Below are 19,577 nucleotides of genomic sequence, written 5' to 3' on the forward strand. Positions count from 1 at the left end.
TCTAGCCAATAACTGCCCTGACAGGGAACACAACAGAGAATCCCTGATAGAGCAGGAGAGCAGCAGGATGCAGACCTCAAATTCTCATAAAAAGATCAGACTTAATGGTCTGACTGAGACCGGAAGGACCCCAGAAGTCATGGTCCCCAGACTGGAACCATTCCCAAGGACAACTCTTCAGACAGGGATTGGACTGGACTATAAGACAGAAAATAATAGTGGTGAGGAGTGAGCTTCTTGGCTCAAGTAGACACATGAGACTATGTGGGCAGCTCCTGTCTGGAGGGAAGATGAGAAGGCACAGGGGACAGAAGCTGGCTGAATGGACACAGGGAATACAGGGTGGAGAGAAGGAGTGTGCTGTCTCATTAGGAGGAGAGCAACTAGGAGTACATAGCAAGATGTATATAAATTTTTGTGTGAGAGACTGACTTGATCTCTAAACTTTCACTTAAACAAAATTTTAAAAAAAGAAAAAAATTATAGCCAATAAAATTTAACAACATATCAAAAAAATAATTCACCGTGACCAAGCAGGGTTCATACCAGGTATGCAGGGATGGTTCAACATTAGAAAAACAGTCAATGTAATCCATCACATAAATAAAACAAACAAAAGAACCACATGATTTTATCAATTGTTTCAGAAAAGACATTTGACAAAGTCCAACACCCATTCCTGATAAAAACTCTCAGCAAAATAGAAATAGAAGGGAAATTCCTCAACATAATAAAGGGCATTTATACCAAGCAAACATCATCCTAAATGGAGAGAGTCTGAAAGCATTGGGAACCAGACAAGGATGCCCTTTATCACCACTCTTATTCAACATTGTGGTGGACGTCCTAGCCAGAGCAATAAGGCAAGAAAAAGAAAAAAAAAGGCATCCAATTGGTAAGGAAGAAGTAAAAGTGTCCCTATTTGCAGGTGATATGATCTTATATACAGAAACCCCCAAAGAATCCACAAGAAACCTACTGTAACTAATAGAAGATTTCAGCAAAGTGTCAGGATACAAGATAAACATACAAAAATCAGTTGGATTCCTCTACACCAACAAAGAGAACTTCAAAGAGGAAGTCACCAAATCAATACCATTTACAATAGCCACCAAGAAGATAAAATACTTAGGAATAAATCTAACCAGAGACGTAAAAGACTTATATAAAGAAAACTACAAGACTGAAAGAAACCTACGTAAGTGGAAAAACATACATTGCTTGTGGATAGGAAGACTCAACATCATGAAAATGTCAGTTCTAACCAAAGCGATCTACAGATACAATGCAATCCCGATCCAAATTCCAATGGCATTTTTTAATGAGATGGAGAAACAAATCACCAAGTTCACATCCAAAGGGAAGAGGCCCCAGATAAGTAAAGCATAACCGAAGAAGCATAAAGTGAGAGGCCTCACACTACCTGATTTTTAGAACCTATTTGTCTACCGTGGAGGTATAATAAAAAAAAAAAAAATTATTATACCTCCACGGTAGACAAAACAGCTTGGTACTGGTACAATAACATATACATAGACCAGTGGAACAGAATTGAGAATCCAGATGTAAATTCATCCACCTACGAACAGCTGATATTTGACAAACCCCCAAAGTCCGTTAAATGAGGAAAAGACAGTCCCTTTAACAAGTGATGCTGGCATAACTGAATGTCCATCTGCAAGAAAATGAAACAAGACCCATACCTCACACCACGTACAAAAAGTAACTCAGAATGGATCAAAGACCTAAATATAAAATCTGAAAAGATAAAGATCACGGAAGAAAAAATAGGCACAATGCAAGGAGCCCTAATTCATGGCATAAACAGGATACAAAACATAACTCACAATGCACAAACACCAGAAGAGAAGCTAGATAATTAAAATTAAAAACCCATTTAGGAGCTCCTAAAAATCAAAACACTTGTGCTTATCAAAAGACTTCCCCAAAAGAGTGAAAAGACAACCTACAGACTGGGAAAAAAAATATTACCTGATCAGGGTCTAATCTCCAAAATCTACAAGATACCACAACACCTCAACAATAAAAAGGCAAATAATCCAATTAAAAAATGGGCAAAGGATATGAGCAGGCACTCCACCAAAGAAGACATTCAGGTGGCTAATAGACACATGAGGAAATGCCCATGATCATTAGCCATTAGAGAAATGCAAATCAAAACTGCAATGAGATACCATCTCACCCCAACAAGGCTAACATTAATCTAAAAAACACAAAATAATAAGTGTTGGAGAGGTTGTGGAGAGACTGGAACACTTATACACCGCTGGTGGGAATGTAAAATGGTACAGCTACTTTGGAAATTGATTTGGCGCTTCCTTAAAAAGCTGGAAATAGAAGTACCCTATGATCCAGCAATCCCACTCCTTGGAATGTATCCTAGAGAAATAAGAGCCGTCACATGAATAGATACATGCACACCCATGATCACTGGAGCACTGTTCACAATAGCAAAAAGATGGAAACAACTTCGGTGCCCATCTACAGATGAATGGATAAACAAATTATGGTATATTCACACAATGGCATACTATGCAACGATAAAGAACAGCGATGAATCCGTGAAACATAACGTGGATAAATCTGGAAGGCATTATGCCGAGTGAAATTAGTCACAAAAGCACAAATATTGTATGAGACCACTATTATAAGAACTCAAGACTTAGGTGAAGGGAAGGACAACACACAATACAGGGAAAGTCAGCACAACTGGACTAAACCAAAAGCTAAGAAGTTTTCTGAATACAACCAAACACTTCAAGGGACGGAGTAGCAGGGGCGGGAGCCTAGGGACCATGGTTTTAGGGGACTCCTGGGTCAGTCGGCGTAACAAAGTTTATTAAGAAAATTTTCTGCATTCCACTTTGGTGAGCGGTGTCTGGGGTCTTAAAAGCTAGCGAGTGCCCATCTAAGATGCATCAACTGTTCCCAACCCACCTGGAGCAAAGGAGAAAGAAAACATCAAAGACACAAGGAAAACATTAGTCCAAGAGACAAAAGGGCCACATAAACCAGAGACCCCACCAGCCTGAGACCAGAAGAACTAGATTGTACCCAGCTACCATCAGTGATCACCCTGACAGGGAACACAACAGAGAGTCCCTGATGGAGCAGGAGGAAAGTGGGGTGCAGAACTCAAATTCACGTAAAAAGACCAGACTTAATGGTTTGACTGAGACTAGAGGAACCCCAGAACGCATGGCTCCTGGACTCTGTTAACCCAGAACTAACCATCCCAAAGCCAACTCTTCAGACATAGACTGGACTATAAAACATAAAATAATACTCGTGAATAGTATGCTTCTTAGTTCAAGTAGGTACACGAGACTAAATGGGCAGCTCCTGTCTGGAGGCAGGATGAGAAGGCAGAAAGGGGTAGGAGCTGGTTGAATGGACATGGGAAACCCAGGGTGGAAAGGGAGAATGTACTCTCAGATTATAGGGATTGCAATAGGGCCTCATAACAATGTGCGTATAAATTTTTGTATGAGAAATTAACTGGAGCTGTAAACTTTCACCTAAAACACAATAAAAAAAAAAAAAAAAAGAGATTTTGTCTTGAATTCTGGCCCAGTCACCTTGTTGGGTGTGTTCACCCCTCAGACCCTCCTTTTTTTTTTTTTTTTAACAGCTTTATTTAGATATAGTTCACATGCCACACAATTCACCCATTTAAAATGTATAATTCAAGGGTTTTTAGTATATTCACAGATATCTGCAACCGTCACCACAGTTGATTTTAGAACATTTTCGTCACGCCAAAAAGAAGCCCTCTTATGCCCCTAGGTCCTCCCCCGCCACCAGCCCGCCCCAATATACCCATCGCCGTGGAGTCATAGCAGCCTTGGAGGACAGAGTAGAACTGCCCCAATAGGGTTTCCAAGGAGTAGCTGCTGAATTTGAACTGTCAGCCTTTTCGTTAGCAGCTGAGCTCTTAACCACTGTACCACCAGGGTTCCCCCCTCCATCTGCCCTAGGCAACCGCTAATCTTTCTCTCGACATTTCCCTGTTCTGGATATTTCATATGAATGGAATCATATAATATGTGGTCTTTTGTGATTGGCTTCTTTTACTTAGCATAATGTTTTCAGGGTCCATCATGTAGCATGTATCATACTTCATCCCAAAACCCATTGCCATCAAGTCGATTCCGACTCATAGTGACCCTATGGGACAGAGTAGAACTACCCCATAGAGTTTCCAAGGAGTGCCTAGTGGATTCAAACTGCAGACATTTTGGTTAGCAGTCACAGCACTTAACCACTACGCCACCAGGGTTTCCAAAACACCAATCTGTTGCCATGGAGTCATTTCCAACCTGTAGCAATCCTAGGGGTCAGAGAGTAGGGTTTCCAAGGAGCAGCTGGTGGATTTGAAGGACTGACTTTTTGGTTAGCAGCCTTATCACTTAACCACTGCGCCACCAGGGCTCTCATACTTCATCAGAACCTCCAGTTTAAAATTTGGATAAGTAATGATAATAATAATAATCACTTTAAGTGTTTTACATATGTTAACTATGTTAACTAATTTAATTCCCTGGGGTAGGTGACAGTGGTTAAGAGCTTAGCTGCTAACCAAAACGTCTGTAGTTTGAATCCACCAGCTGCTCCACGGCAACAGGTTTGGTTTTTTTGGTATATACTAGAAAAAAAAAAAAAATAAGGAGACTGAGTCACAGAGAGGTTAAGTAACATGTCCAAGATGACACAGTAAATAATAGCCAAGATTCTAACTTGGGCAAATTGACTCCAACGCTCTTGCCCTTATCTACTATGCCCTCAATATTCAAATTGTGGCCCATGGACCTGCAGTATCACATCACCTGGGAGCTCATCAGAAATGCAGAATCTCAGGCCCCATCCTGAACCTACTGAGTCAGACTGTACTTTAACAAGCTCCCCTGGTGATGTGTGTGCACATTAAAGTTTGAGAAGTTCTGATCTGTTTATATTCCCTCTGTCACTTAGGCCTTAGGATCGTTGTGGGAGACAAAGGAAATAAGCATGTTTTGCAAATGGCAAAGTGCAGCACATTCAGGGCACTGTGAGACGCTTTGGGGTTGGAAGTGGAAAGAGGCAGGGTTGGGGGTGCCCCAGGTGTCTTACTCTCCACTGCTGGATGTCTTTTCCAAGCAGTCTCTGAGCCCCAGTCTGTCTACCTCTGGTCTGAGTCTTGGCTGTGTATTTCTCACAGGAGTGTGGCTCCAGGGTCTGACTGGTTGGGGGAAGAGTTCTCATGCAGACACGGTCCCTAGGGTCGGCACCAGGCCTGAGCTGCCACTGCCCTGGGTCTGTAGGGCACCAGGAGGCCTGGGACCCAGGCCTGACTCCTCCTCTGGCACTGGGTGACATGGACAGACCCCTGACCCTGCTAGCCTCAGTGTCCCCAACATAGGCAATGTGACAGCAGCCTACAGTGCTGACCTGGAAGCCCCTGGGTCTGCTGGTACCATGGCCTGTCAGTGCCATCTCTCCTCTAGTTCCCGGGCAGGGGGCTGCCCTGCTGGCTGTAGGAGCTGGTGATGGGGGAGGAGGTGTGTGAGTCAGAACTCAGACACATAATTGTGGTGCCCCAGATCCCGCCTCCAGCCCACTGGCCCTCCCTCAGCGGCTGCTTTAGAAGAAGAGCTGGTTTGGCGGCTACCTCCAGAGAAGCAGGTCCCTGGGCAACATGAAATGGCCTCTGCCCCCCAGGAGCCAGGTACAGCCCCAGGTTTAGCCCCAGGGTGTCTGGGCCTGGGACCACTTCCCATGGGTCCTGAAAAGGAGCAAGAATGATTCAGAGAGCAGGTTGAACTGGGTTTGGGGTTGGGGCTGGTTTGCGGGCAGCTTGTGTGGACATGGGGATTGCGTGTTCCGGGGCCCATGGCCAGGATTGGATCACATGTGTTTACTTGGCTCACCTGCCAGCTGAGGGGCTCCCCCAGGGCAGGACTAGGTGTGACCCATCCCTGGGCTCCACAGCCAGCATAGGGTGGGCATAGAGCAGGGGTTCACACAGAAGGCAGGGTAGACTGACAACTGACCTGACTGGGTTTGTCCCCTTGTCCCCTCAGCTCTCCCTGTGAAGTGACATCACTGCCTCTGTGGACAGGACACCCCTGGGAGCCTAGCTCACAGCCACTGGTACATTCTTCCAGGTAAAGAAAAAAAGGAGGGAGGGAGAAAAGAGTTAGAGGCAGGCTGCAGAAAGCAGTCCACTGGGTTCTAAAACAATGCCAGCCTCTCCCATGGGGGCAGCACTTTACAGTTTATGAAAAAACGTCAGGGAAATAGGGATTGTTATCCCATTTTATGGACAAAAAAAAAACAAACCCTGAAGCTCTGAGTAGAGCTTTCTCTTGCTTAGCACAGTGTATAAGGTACTTGTCTAAGCACCTTACGTGCACGAACTCATTTAATCCTCATAGCAGGCCATGAGGCTGGTGCTATTATTGCCACTTTATAGATGAGGAAACTGAGGGATAGAGGCATTAAGAAAGCTTCTCAGTTAAGTAAGTGGAGGTAGAGCTGGGTTTCTAACCAGGGCAGGCTGGCTCTTGGTGCGCATTCCTAACCACTATGATTTACACCCTTAGTTGTTGTTGGAAACCCTGGTGGCATAGTGGTTAAGTGCTACAGCTGCTAACCAAACGGTTGGCAGTTCGAATCCACCAGGCATTCCTTGGAAACTCTCTGAGGCAGTTCTACTCTGTCCTATAGGGTCGGTATGAGTCGGAATTGACTCGATGGCACTGGGTTTGGTTTTTGGTTTTAGTTGTTGTTAGGCGCCGTTGAGTTGGTTCCAAATTGTAGCAACCCTGTGCACCACAGAAAGAAACACTGCCTGGTCCTATGCCATCCTCACAGTTGTTGCTGTGTTTGAGCCCATTGTTGCAGCCACTGTGTCAATTCAATTCATCTCCTTGAGGGTCTCCCTCTTTCTTACTGACCCTCTACCAAGTATGATGTCCTTCTCCGGGGACTGGACCCTCCCGATAACATGTCCAAAGTACGTGAGACAAAGTCTCCCCATCCTCACCTCCAAGGAACGCTGTGGCTGTACTCCTTCCAAGACTTGTTTGTTCTTCTGGCAGTCCATGGCATTTCAGTACTCTTTGCCAACACCATAATTCAAATGCATCAGTTCTTCTTCGGTCTTCCTTAATTATTGCCCAGCTTTCACATGCACATGAGCCAAGTATTCAACTGAGTTTTCTCGATTTCCAAGGAAGGGATTAGTATTTTAAGAGAAAAGCCTAGAGAAAATGATGTTTCAGCTAAAGGAGTGCATGACACATGGTGGAATTGGTGGCTTTTGAACTATGGAATTGGCATGAACCTTCTAGGTGTGCTGGGCTGGCCAACTCCTGGGGCACAACTTTCTTCCGCAGCTTTCAACCACGGGAGTTTTCCTTGGTCCCTAAAGAGGAGCCTGGAAATCTGAAAAAGAGGAAGGAAAGTTCAGGCCCCAGGATCCCAGGCTTGTTTGGGAGCTGAGGGACTGCTCTCTGGTTAACACCAGGAAGAAGAGAGAATGTAAATGCCAGTGACGAAATCAGTATTTTGAGCTAAATCTGAGGTCCTCGCACACTAGATCTGGTACGGAAAAGTGACAACAGACATCAGAGGTGTAAGAAAAATTTATGGGAGCCTTTTTTTTAGCAACGTAATTTTTTCTGTAAATTGGGAAAAGGGTAATATTCAGCTCGAGTGGCAAAACTGAACCAGGCTCAGAAGTAACTATGCTGCTGTGTGGTTTAAAATGCTCCGATTTGTCCCTTCTTTCCTTCCTTCCTGCACTTAATCAGCTTTAAAAACAAACAAACAGACAAAAAACAAACAGTTGAACCAGTTGCCCTACAGTTGATTCTGACTTATGGCAGCACCATGAGCAGCTTTACCAAAACAAACCAGCTGCCACTGAGTCAGTTCTGACTCACGGCCAACTCCACGTGTATCAGAGTGGAACTGCATTCCATAAGATTTTCAATGGCTGATTTCTCAAAGGTACATCACCAGGCCTTTCTTCCAAGGTGCCTCTGGGCGGGTTTGCGCCACCAGCATTTTGGGTAGTAGAGCACTTCACCCTTTGCACCCCCCAGGGAGTCCAACTGCTAAATAAATGAGTACTTCCTTAGTGCCAGGCCCAGTGTGAAGAACACGGGCTGTGTCTTTTGGTCCCCTACACAGTGACTACTTGAGTAGGAACAGAGTCTGGGACATCTCTTGTCCCCATCACCCAGCACAGGGCTACAGATGCTGTGGGTCTCTGATAAAACTGGGCTAGGTGGATCAGAAGTCTCAACCTGGGGCTGCCTACTGTCTGGGGGCAGGCAACCACGGAAGCAGATAATTACCGTGCGCAGAGGACTGTGATCACGTCTGAGAGCTCTGCCAGATGATGTGAGCACAAAGGGAGGAGGCTGCTATGGGGGAATCAGATCAAGCTTGCAGAGGGTGCATCTGTTAAGATAGACAGGATTTGGATGGGTGGGTGGGGGTGGGAGAGCTTTCCTGGCAGAGGGCCCTGACTGAGCAAAGGCAGGAAGGTGGGAAAGCTGAGTAGGGTGGTGTGCTTGGAGCAGGGGGATGTGAGGCTAGAGAGGTAGTTGTAACGGGAAGGAAGAAAGAGAAGATTCCTTAAATGGTAGGACTTGCTTCTCTTCCCATCCCCAGGCCCTGCTTGGGAAGCCTGTTTGTATAATAACTCCGCTATTTTACATAAATAAATAAAATAAATCGTTGTTCCCCATTCCCTCAGGGGGTGAAAACTGGGCCGAGACAAGTTTGCTCAGCACAAGTCTCTGCCAGACTCAGCTTCCTCCTCCTCCTGCTTATCCTCCTCCTTCCCTGTGGGAGGCCCCCCTTCCCTGGGACCTAGGGAGAGGCACTGGAAAAAGCCACCCTGGTCCCTAGTGACTGAATCACAGGGCTCCTGGGAGGGGAACATTGTGTCAACTGAGGGCCAGAGTCTCCTCCCCTCACCAGGCCCCCAGGCCAGCCCTTCAGGCACAGCCAGAGGCCTTGGGGGTATCTGCTTTCTGCTCCTGGGAGAGCCCATCAGGGCCAGTGGGGAAGGTGGGTGAGGGCAGGGGTGGGGGTGTGCAGTTAGTTCTCTCAGGATGTCCTTCCAGCAGTCCTGGCTGCTTAAAGGGCCCTAGAGTTAAGGAGGGAGGGCCCTGTCACTGGCAGTATATGAACCTATGCAAGAGGCTCAGCTGGGGAACAGCAAGAAGCTATGCAAAGGGATTCCCCAGTGGAAAGGGAGGCTGGATGGAATGGCTCCAGGTCTTTCCAGCTGTTGACATTTTATGACCTCAGTAGTCTGAAATCTAAGGATTGGATAGTTCTAAGATCCTAGTGGAGCCCTGGTGGCACAGTGGTTAAGGGCTCAGCTGCTAACCAAAACGTTGGCAGTTCGAATCCACCAGCCACTTCTTGGAAACCTTATGGGGCAGTTCTACTCTGTCCTGTAGAGTCACTATGAGTTGGAATCAACTTGATGGCAACAGGTTTGGTTTTGTGTGTGTGTGTTTTTTAAGATCCTAGTTGGATTATTCTAGGATTCTATGATTGCATGAGTCTGGGGTGAGGTGAGTTTCTAAGACTCTGGTTTGGGGAGTTTGCAGCTGAGATTTTGAGTTCTGAGATGCTAAAGCTCTGCTCTCTTGATGACTACTCAGCCCAAGCTGGTGGCCCTGACCTGGGAAGGAAGGAAGGAACCTGTTCCCTGGGCAGGGCCCTGAGTCTGGTTCCTGTGCAGCCTGTGACCCCAGAGTCATCCCAGATATGCAGGTCTGTCCTCCAGGGGCCTTAATTGAGGGGGAGCTCAGCAGACAGAGCCAAGATGAACAGCGAGGACACCTGATTCTCAGCCAGGGGCTGGGCAAATTCTGACCTCCACCAACCTCAGGCTCCTCATCTATAAAATGGGGGTCTTGGTACTTACCTGCAGAGCTGGAGTGATGCCTCAGCGAGATGATGCACGTGGAGGCTCTTTGTAAACCATAAAGCACATGCATGTTGCTACCATTGTTGTAGCTGCCATTGCTACAATTAGGTTGTCTTCTCCTGGAAAGGAAGGTTGTGTCTGACTCTCTAGGAATCCCTCACAGCCCCACGCAGTGCCTGGCACAGAGTGGAAGCTCCTTAAACATTTTCTGAATGAGCTCAAGAACCTCAGATCTGGGACAGATGGCACCACTGGGAGGCTGCAGTACAGGGGAGGAAGCAGCCCTTTCACTTGGAGAAGCAGCCAAGAGGGTCCAAAGAACTGGAGAGCCCACCGGCTGGGTGAAGCTGGCCCGCCAGAGAGGGTCCACTATCCTTGACCTCTGGGCCTGGCCAGCCTCATCCCAGGAGAAAGAGCAATCAGCGGGCTCTTGGGACATAAGGGGTAGGTAAACAGGAGGCCTGGCATCACCATGGAAAGAGATTAATAATGATCCTAACTAGGGTATGATTGATTCTTTGAGGATTCCGGCTGAGCCCCAGCCTCACCCACTGTGTGCCTTTTCCCCAAAGAATGGGCAGGCATGATGGTGGGATGGGGGAGTTCTGGCCCACCTGGTCTCTTTAGCTCTGAGGCCTCTACCTTCCCTCCTTCCCTGGCACCTCCTTCCTCAGCCGCTCTCCACTGGCAGTTGCCTAGCTATGAAGACTTCCTTCCTGCCCTGTTGTTGTTGTTGGGTGCCTTTGAATTGGTTCCAACTCAGAATGACTCCGTGTGATAGAGCGGAACTGCCCCGTAGGGTTTTCTTGGCTGTACTCGACGGCAGCGGGTTCCGTGGGAGTCTTTATAGAAAAAGATCGCCAGGTCTTTCTCCTACAGAGCCGCTGTGTGGCTCAAACTGCCAACCTCTGGATTAGCAGCTGAGTGCTTAACTGTTGCACCACCAGGGCTTCTTTTTGCTGGAATAGGTCTTCTGATTTCATTAGAATCTAGGGCTTTCTCTGAGGCCCGGAGACGTGGAGAGACTTACCCAAGGTCACACAGTAAGGTGGTGGCAGCCTAAATCTTTCAATTCAAGCCATCTAATGATGCCCGTGCAACAAAAACTGTATTAAACCCGTGAGCACTCTCTGAAAGCTGACTGTGGAAGGCTGGTGTGCAGTGAAGGGTCTGGGGTTGGTTGATCCCATATTTCTCCAGGTTTTTCACAAACCTCAGTGAGTGGGAAGTCTCAGAATCAGCCCTTGTCCTCCCCACATCTAGCTCCAGCCTTGGCTCCAGAGATTTGTTTTATAGGCATGGGTTTCCTGTCTTTATTTTGGGAAGAGGCCCACCTGGTAAGCTGGTTGGGAGAGGCACTACTGCCCCTGGACCCCAGGAGGGAGGAGAAGGTTAGCTACACAGCCCACCACTGGGTGGAATCCAAACTGAGATGTAACTTGCTGGCTGAGTTCCAAACTGGAGCCTGGGGATGCCCCTGCCTTGGAAGAGGCCCTGCTTACTCCCTCTTCTTGATGCTCAGGGTTTGCCTCTGCTGCCTCCCTACCTAGAATGCCCTTTGTAGGAGAACAAATCCTTCGTTATTTCTGAATTCTGCTTAGAGCCCATCTTCTCCAGGAAGCCTCCACATGGTGCTTAGTGCTGGGACTTGAGGAAACACAGGTGTGTGGGATCCAGAAGAGACTCTGACTCAGTCAGGGATGGCTTCCTGGAGGAGGGCTATCCTTTCTCAGCCCTGAAAGATGAGTGGGAATTTGCCAGGCCTTGATGCCTGGGTGAGAGGTTTGGACTTTGAGAAAAGGCAAGGATAGGCAGAATGGCTCCAGAGCCAAGGTGGGAGCAGGAGACAGGGAAGCAGTGAGATGGGAGGAGGCCTTGGCCAAGCTCCAACATATTCCCTGAATACTGGGGGAGGTCACTGTGGCCCTGCACCTTCCATGCCTTGGGTTTTACACTAATGAAGTTTGGGGTTCTCGGTGTTTGTGAGTTATCGAGGCCATTGCATGGTTACACCTTGGTCCCTATCAAAGATAGTGGGAACACCTGGGCAGAGGCAGAGCCCTGGCCAGGGATCAGGATGACCAGGTGTCTAGCTTTGTCACTGGCCTTTTTGCAGCTTTCACCTTTGTTATGGACAGGGTCCTGGAAGGGACTAACACTGGTTTACCTGGCGCTGTCCCACTTTTAGCACTGATAGCCCACAGCCCTGGGCAGACAGGATGGTTGGTTACCCTAATCCCAGGTGAAAACTGGAACCCAAAAGAGAAGGCCAGGGAGTTGTCCAAGGCCACACAGTGAGCCAGTGGTGGGTTCAGGGCTCCCAGCTCTGGAAATAGTGGGGCTTTTCCTCAGTCACACCAAGAAGGAATGTGGAATTTGTCCTTCCATCCTCTTTGAGCAGCCCCATGTCTGCTTTCCACCTGGGGATGGGGAGAGAGCAAGTGGTTAAAGGGCTTTAGAAGTCGAATGCTGGAAAGGCCCTTGGAGATCATCCGATGTTGAACCCTCCCATGATAAAAAAAAAAAAAAAAAAAGGGAAAACCAAGGCCAGAGTCTTGCAGAGTTCACCCAGCCTGCTGGTGGCTGAGCTCAGCCTCAGACGATCAGTGAGGGCAGCCACGGTCAAGGAGAAGGTGATGCTTTCCTCCTACCGCATGCGTGCCCTGCCTGTCTCCTGGGGCCCTGGCAGGCTGCTGGAGAGGAGCAGTCAGGACCCCACCCCACCCTCCAGCCCTGGCACCTTTGGGGGTTTTTTCCTTTTCCTCCCCCAGGTTCCTGGCCTCACTCCCTGCCCCCACTCCCCTAGTGCCAGCTAAAATATTGAGCTTGGCCCTTTGAAGTACAGTTTGCAGTTAGGCAGATGCTGTGGCTGGCACAGGCATGGAAGACAGTTAAATGCTGGCAGACCCTTCGTTCTGGGACTGGTGCCACAGAAAGACCCAGCTTTATAGTCAGCAGTCCTGGGTTCAAATCCTGACTCTTCCACAATTAGCTTTTTGGCCTTGGTGAATCATCTAACCTCTTGGGCCCATATTTTTTCATCTTTAAAATGAAACTATTGATCTCTGCTTTGGAAGGTTGTCATCAGGACATAATACATGAATGATGCTCAGCATGGTACCGAACAAGCAAGTGGTAGGTAGCACAACAATACTAACTACTGCAATTAATAGTAATAACACCGTACATATATTCATTCATCCATTTGCTGAGCACATACTGACTGAGTGCTTACAACCTGCTAAGAACTGGAAACACAGTAAAATACAGGAAAAACAATATCCTTGTAGCAGTCAAAGTTTTTGGCTGCAAACAACAGAAAAAATTCAGGTTAGCTTGAGCAAAGAAAGAGATCTGTGGAAGGGAATGGAGTAGTTCCTAGAAGCTGGGAGCCCTGGAGAACCAGGCCTGAGCAGGAATGGAGTGGGCCCAGGTATAGCCGAGGCCCCCAGGCCATTGACTGCTCTGGGTACAGCCGCTCCTGGCCACAGCACCTCCACAACCCGTACAGATGCTCTTCAACTAACTTCCAGACATAGGCACTTTTTTTTGATAACGCCCTTATTGAAATAGAATTTGCATACCATACAATTTACCCATTGAAAGTGCAGAACTCACTTAGTATATTCACATAGTTATACAGCCATTACTACATTCAATTTTAGGGCATTTTCCTCACCCCAGAAAGAAACCTGTGCCCATTAGCAGTTACTCACCTTTTTCCCCAACCTCCACAGGCCTAAAAAACCAAACCAAATCCATTGCCATCAAGTTGATTCTGACTCATAGTGACTCTATAGGACAGAGTAGAACTGCCTCATAGGGTTTCCAAGGCTGTAATCTTTACAGAAGCTAATTGCCACATCTTTCTCCTGTAGAGCGGCTGGTGGGTTCGAAACACTGACCTTCTGGTCGTTGAGCACTTAACCACTGCGTCACCAGGGCTCCTTTCCCCAGGACTATACCAAAAGAACCCAAACCCATTGCCATTGAGTTGATTCTGACTCATAGTGACCCTATAGAGCAGAGTAGAACTGCCCCATGGGATTTCTAAGGAGTGGCTGATAGATTCAAACTGCCGACCTTTTGGTTAGCAGCTGAGATCTTAAGCACTGCACCACCAGGGATCCTAGGCCATTGCTCATTACTTTCTATCTATATGGATTTATCTATTCTGCACAGTTCACCTGAATACAATATATGGTATTTTATGGTGGCATAAACAGTTAATCGCTCAGCTACTACATTGGTTCGAACTCACCCAGAGGCACCTCAGAAGACAGGCCTGGCAATCTGCTTCCAAAAAGTCACAGCCTTGAAAACCCTTTGGAGCTGTTCTACTCTGCACACATGAGGTCGCCATGAGTTGGAACTGACTCAACAGTAACTAATAACAATTCTTTCACTTAACATAATGTTTTCAAGTTCCTCCATGTTGTAGCATGTATCAGGACTTCATTCCCCTTTATTGCAGACCTGGGCACCTTTATGTGTCGCCCCATCCAGTCCCCAACTCTCAGATGGTAAAGTAAGGCCCTAGGTCACGCAGCAAGTCGGCTGAGAGAACCAGGCCCCGCCGTGACACCCAGCCCCAGATCTTTCCACTGGGCTTAGGGCCAGAGGCAGCATGGTCTGTGAGAGCCCGGCAGCCTGGTAACAGATCATGGGAGGCAGGAGGAGCAGGGGAGCGCCCCAGGAGGCGTGGGCCCACCCCCCACAGCCTGCTTCCGCTCCTCAGCAGGTGCCCCTCTGCCTCATCTGCAGACTCTTGGAAGGCCCATCCCTGTGCAAACAGGAGGCTTTGGAAGTTCCCAAAGAGGGTCAGTATTTCTGACAGAAAACAGGACTTTGTGTTGGGGAGGGGCCTCAAACACCAGACTCAGAAGTGAGAGATTTTGTTGTCCTGGAGCCAGCAGGGACTCAGGCAGGGCATTTTTCAGGAACTCGGCTGATAACAGCCGCCCTGGGAGGTGGGTTGGAGAAATCATTGATCCTTAGTAATGCTGTTAGTCCCAAGAGGAAGGTAGAGGTAATGGGCCAGTGGGGGAAGGGTGGAGAGCCTGGCCTCCTGGAGCCTTTCCTGACTGCCCAGCCTCTGAGCAATGCAGCACACCTCTGTTAGCAAAACTTCCGGCCTCTGAAGTATGGCCCTGGAAACCTGCCCTGTGCTAGTCACTGAGGTCATGGATGTCACTCCTAGGCCCAGTCCAGAGGGGGAGCCAGGCGTGTCAACAGTGTTCACACAGGGTGCCCAGGCAAGGAGGAACATGCAGGCCTATGGGAGACCAGGGAGACCTCTAACCAAACCTGAGCACTGAAAGGAGGTTTCCTGGAAGAGGTTATATCTGAGCTGAGCCTTGAAGGATTATTGTTGTTTGATGCCCTTTAGTCGGTTTTCAACTCATAGCAACCCCAGGTGATAGAGTAAAACTGCCCCATAGGGTTTTCTAGACTGTAAGCTTTTCAGGAGCAGACTGCCATAGCTTTCTCCTGTGGTGCAGCTAGTGGCTTCGAACCACCAACCTTTCAGTTAGCAGTCAAATGCTTTAACCACTGGGCCACCAGGATAAGGTGGTTTTAACTAGCTAAACGGACAGCAAGGACTGGGAAGGTGAGGCTAGAGGAATTGTGGGGGCCAAATCCTGCTCATTTGCACTTTAAAAAGCTCACTCTCACTGCAGGTGGGGTCTGAGATGGCAGGCTAGAGAGGATTTCCTGTCCAGGGGAGCCATGAGGTCTGGACCAAGGGTGTGGCCAAGGGGATGGTGAAAAAATGTCAAGGAGGTCAGTGTGGCCATGCTGGTCTGCAGGGTCTGATGACACCCCTGGGAGACAGCCAGGAGCCACAGCTATGTCAATGAGAGGTGGTGATTGGGTAGCTCTAGCAGTACCTGGTAACTGAAGCTATGGGAGTGGATGTGACAGCTCCAGGAGAACACGCAGAGGAAAGAGAATGGGTCCACCTCCCAAAGATGTCTTGACAGTATGACGGTATGAAAATCTACCTGGGGGAGAGGAGATGCCAAGATCTAGAATAATCTGAGTCCTGGGCTGGGTTGAGGTGTGACGCACACACAGTTCTACTTCCCCCTTTTGCAGATTTGAAGTGGAATTTCCATTCCTGGGGGTGTTGTAATGCTTAGTCATGGGGGTGGGGGGGGGTGGGGATGGGAGGAAGGTAGGGCAGAGGACATGTGGAGGTCAGTCCCCGGGTCAGGAAAATCCTGGGAAAGGAAGATGAAGGCAGGGGAACCTGGGTGTGGGTTCTCCTGTTAGCAGAATGTCCACCTGCTGTCCCTCAGTCATGGCAGTGCCATGCTCCTTATCTCCCACTCCCACCTCATCTGGTCTCCTGCAGAAGTCAAGGCACTGGCTGTTACCCCACTTTACAGATTCAAAAACAAGCTCAGAGAAGGGCCGTAAGTGACTCCAGTCACAGAGCTAGTCTGTAGTTGTCTTAGTTACCTAGTGCAGCTATAACAAGTGAATGGCTTTAGCAAACAAATTTAGTTTTTCAGTTTAGGACGCTAGAAGTTCAAATTCAGGGTGCTGGCTCTAGGGGAAGGTTTTTTCTCTCTGTCAGCTATGGAGGAAGATCCTTGTCTCTTCTGAGCTTCTGCTTCTGGGTGATTTTCATGTGGCTTGGAATCTCTCTCCCCTCATCTCTGCTTTTTGATTGCTTGTTTAATCTCTTTTATATCTCAAAAGAGATTAACTCCCCAAAGGACTAAAGGACCACATGAACCAGAGACTCCACCAGCTTGAGACCAGAAGAACTAGATGGTGCCCGGCTACTACCCATGACTGCCCTGACAGGGAACACAATAGAAGGGTCCCAGACAGAGCAGGAGAAAAATATAGAATAGAACTCAAATTCTGGTAAAAAGACCAGTCTTAATGGTCTGACAGAGACTGGAGGAACCCTCAAAACTATGGCCCCCGGATGCACTGTTAACCCCGAACTGAAACCATTCCTGAAGCCCACTCTTGAGACAGAGATTAGACAGGACTATAGAACAAAAAATAATGCATGTGAGGAACGTGCTTCTTAGTTCAATCAGATATACAGGACCAAATGGGCAGCTCCTGTCCAAAAGCAGGATGAGAAGGTAGGAAGGGACAGGAACTGGTCAAATGAACACAGGGAACCTAGGATGGAAAGGGGGAGTGTGCTGTCACATTGTGGGGATTGCAACTAATGTCACAAAACAGTATGTGTATAAATTTTTGTAAGAGAAATTGAGCTGTAAACTTTCAGCTAAAGCGCTATTGAGATTGACTCAAAATACACCCTACACTAATCCTGTCTCATTAACATAACAAAGACAACCCATTTCCAAATGGGATTATAACCACAGACATAAAGGTTAGGATTTATAACACATATTTTGGGGGGACATAATTCAATCCATAACAGTGGCTGAGGCACAATGAATCCAGGCTTCTTTCTACATATCGTCTGCCTCCTCCCTTCCTGGGATGGTAAGCAGCGATCTGACAGTGGAGGCCCTAATCTGGTGGGTATTCGGGGTCCCCCTTGCTTTGGACTCCTGCCTTCTACCCCTTCCGAAAGTTTGTGAATGTGTGTGGGCACATGAAGCTTCCCAAACCTTGGGAGTACAGTGGAGTGAAGCCAAGAGCATCCCCTTACATGCACTCAAGGCCTCCCCAGCGCCCCCAGAGCTTTCCCCAGCCCACAGAGTCCCCTGAGCACTGGGCTCGGCTGGGAGAGCCCTGAGCAGCTGCACCATATTCCACATTCCTCCCCGGGGAGCCACTGGGAAGCGGCTGTACTAGACAAGATTCCCAGCAATTAAGAGGCTCCGGTCAGTCGATATTCCCGGCAAGCCCCTAATGCATCTTCTTCTTTAGACTGGAAGCTGTAATCCCAGTGCTGAGGTTACATTTGGCGGAGGGCAGGGAGGGGGATGTTGTAGGCAGAGGCCCTGGGTGAGGCCAAGAGGTGGAAAGTAGCCCAGTTTGGCTTTCCGGTGCAGCCACCGAGGCACTTTGAGAGTGGCCTCTTAGGGGCTGTTCCTCTTATAGACCTCAGCTCAGGGCTGCCTCCAGGAAGCATGCCCTGGATCTCCCTGTACCATGTTAAGTGCCCCCAGCCTCCCTTTTCTCCATCCCACGCTGCACTTAGAGCACTGGCTCAGGAGCTATGACAGCTCAGTCGTTGCAGAGGTCAGCAAACTGTCTCTGTAAAAGATCAGAAATACTTTAGACTTTGCAAGCCACACGGTCTCCATGTAACTATTTACCTTTGCTGTTGTAGTGAATGAAAGCAGCCATAGACGATATGTAAATGAATGAGTGTGGCTGCTTTCCAGTAAAACTTTATTTATGTGCACTGAAATTTGAATTTCATATAATTTTTCATATGTTACAAAATTGTCCTCTTCCTTTTATTTATTTTTTTTCTAACCATTTACAAATGTAAAATTTATTCTTAGCTTGCAAGCCATAAAGGAGTTTGCTAGCCTCAGGCTTAAATAAGCCCCCTGGTGCCAGGCTGCCTGAATATTAGTTCTGACTGTGTAACCTTCAGCAAGTAAACACATCTTCTGATGCTTCAGACTTCTCATCTAGGATAATGAGCGTACTTTGGAAAAGGAAAATGATATAGCCACTTTGGAAAACAGTTTGGCAGTCCCTCAAAAGGTTAAATGTAGAACTGCCACATGACCCAGCAATTCCACTCCTAGTTATATACCCAAGAGAAATAAAAACACACATCCCCGAAAAAACTTGTACATGGATGTCCATAGCAGTATGATTCAGAATAGCCAAAAAGGTAGAAACAACCCTAATATCCATCAACTGATGAGTGGAGAAACGAAATGTAATATGTCCATCCAATGGAATATTACTCAGCCATAAAAATTAAGGAAGTACCGATACATGCTACAACATGGATGAACTTTGAAAACATTGTGCTAATTGAAATAAGCCAGACACAAAAGGCCATAGATTGCATAATTCTGTTTATATGAAATGTCCAAAATAGGCAAATCCATAGAGACAGAAAGTGATTAGTGGTTACCTGGGGGAAATGGGAAGTGGCTGCTAACGGATATGGAGTTTTTGGTTGCGGTGATGAAAAGGTTCTGGAATTGGATAGTTGTGATTATTGCATAATTTTGTAATTACTAAAAACTACTGAATTGTACACTTTAAAAGGGTGAATTTTATAGTATCTCAGTTTAAAAATGGTAATTCTTTCTAGGGTTGTTGTTACAGTTAACATGTGGAAAGCACTTGGAATGTGCCTGGCGGACAGTCAGTACCTGTTCCCCATGCCGGTCCTGAGAGGTTCGTGGTGTCTGTCCTGTTCACAGTTGTCTCCAGGGCCCGGGACAGGGCCTGGTATAGAACGTGGCTTCCAGTTTCGGGAGCCCCACAGACCAGGGATTGAGGCATGACAGTCCTCACAGCTGTGCATCTTTGGGCAAGTCATTTTTTTGCTCTGAGATCCAAGCTGCTCACCTGTAAAATGGTACAGTGACAATAATAACAACCTGATGGTGGCATAGTTGTTGTTATTGGGTGCTCTCAAGTCAATTTTGACCCATAGTGACCCCATGTGACAAGTAGAGCTGCCCCGTAGGGTTTTCTA

At 47.6% G+C, this 19,577-nt stretch overlaps 1 protein-coding gene across 9 annotated transcripts in view; it reads left to right on the forward strand.

Moving 5' to 3' along the window:
• Positions 1–19,577, forward strand: part of GDPD5 (glycerophosphodiester phosphodiesterase domain containing 5) — a 107,600-nt gene that overhangs the window by 40,774 nt on the left and 47,249 nt on the right. For 4 of the 9 annotated variants that reach the window (XM_049889802.1, XM_049889804.1, XM_049889805.1 and 1 more), the window contains one exon: positions 6,081–6,164. The exons of 3 other annotated variants lie outside the window; for them this stretch is intronic. The gene's annotated coding sequence lies outside the window, so the exon portion shown is untranslated. Of the gene's footprint in view, positions 1–5,600; positions 5,726–6,080; positions 6,165–19,577 lie in introns of all 9 variants that reach the window. 2 more of the 9 variants (XM_049889803.1, XM_049889807.1) reach the window with 1 other exon arrangement.

The sequence above is a fragment of the Elephas maximus genome, chromosome 7, assembly GCF_024166365.1.
Source record: "Elephas maximus indicus isolate mEleMax1 chromosome 7, mEleMax1 primary haplotype, whole genome shotgun sequence".
NCBI classification, from domain to species: Eukaryota; Metazoa; Chordata; class Mammalia; order Proboscidea; family Elephantidae; genus Elephas; species Elephas maximus.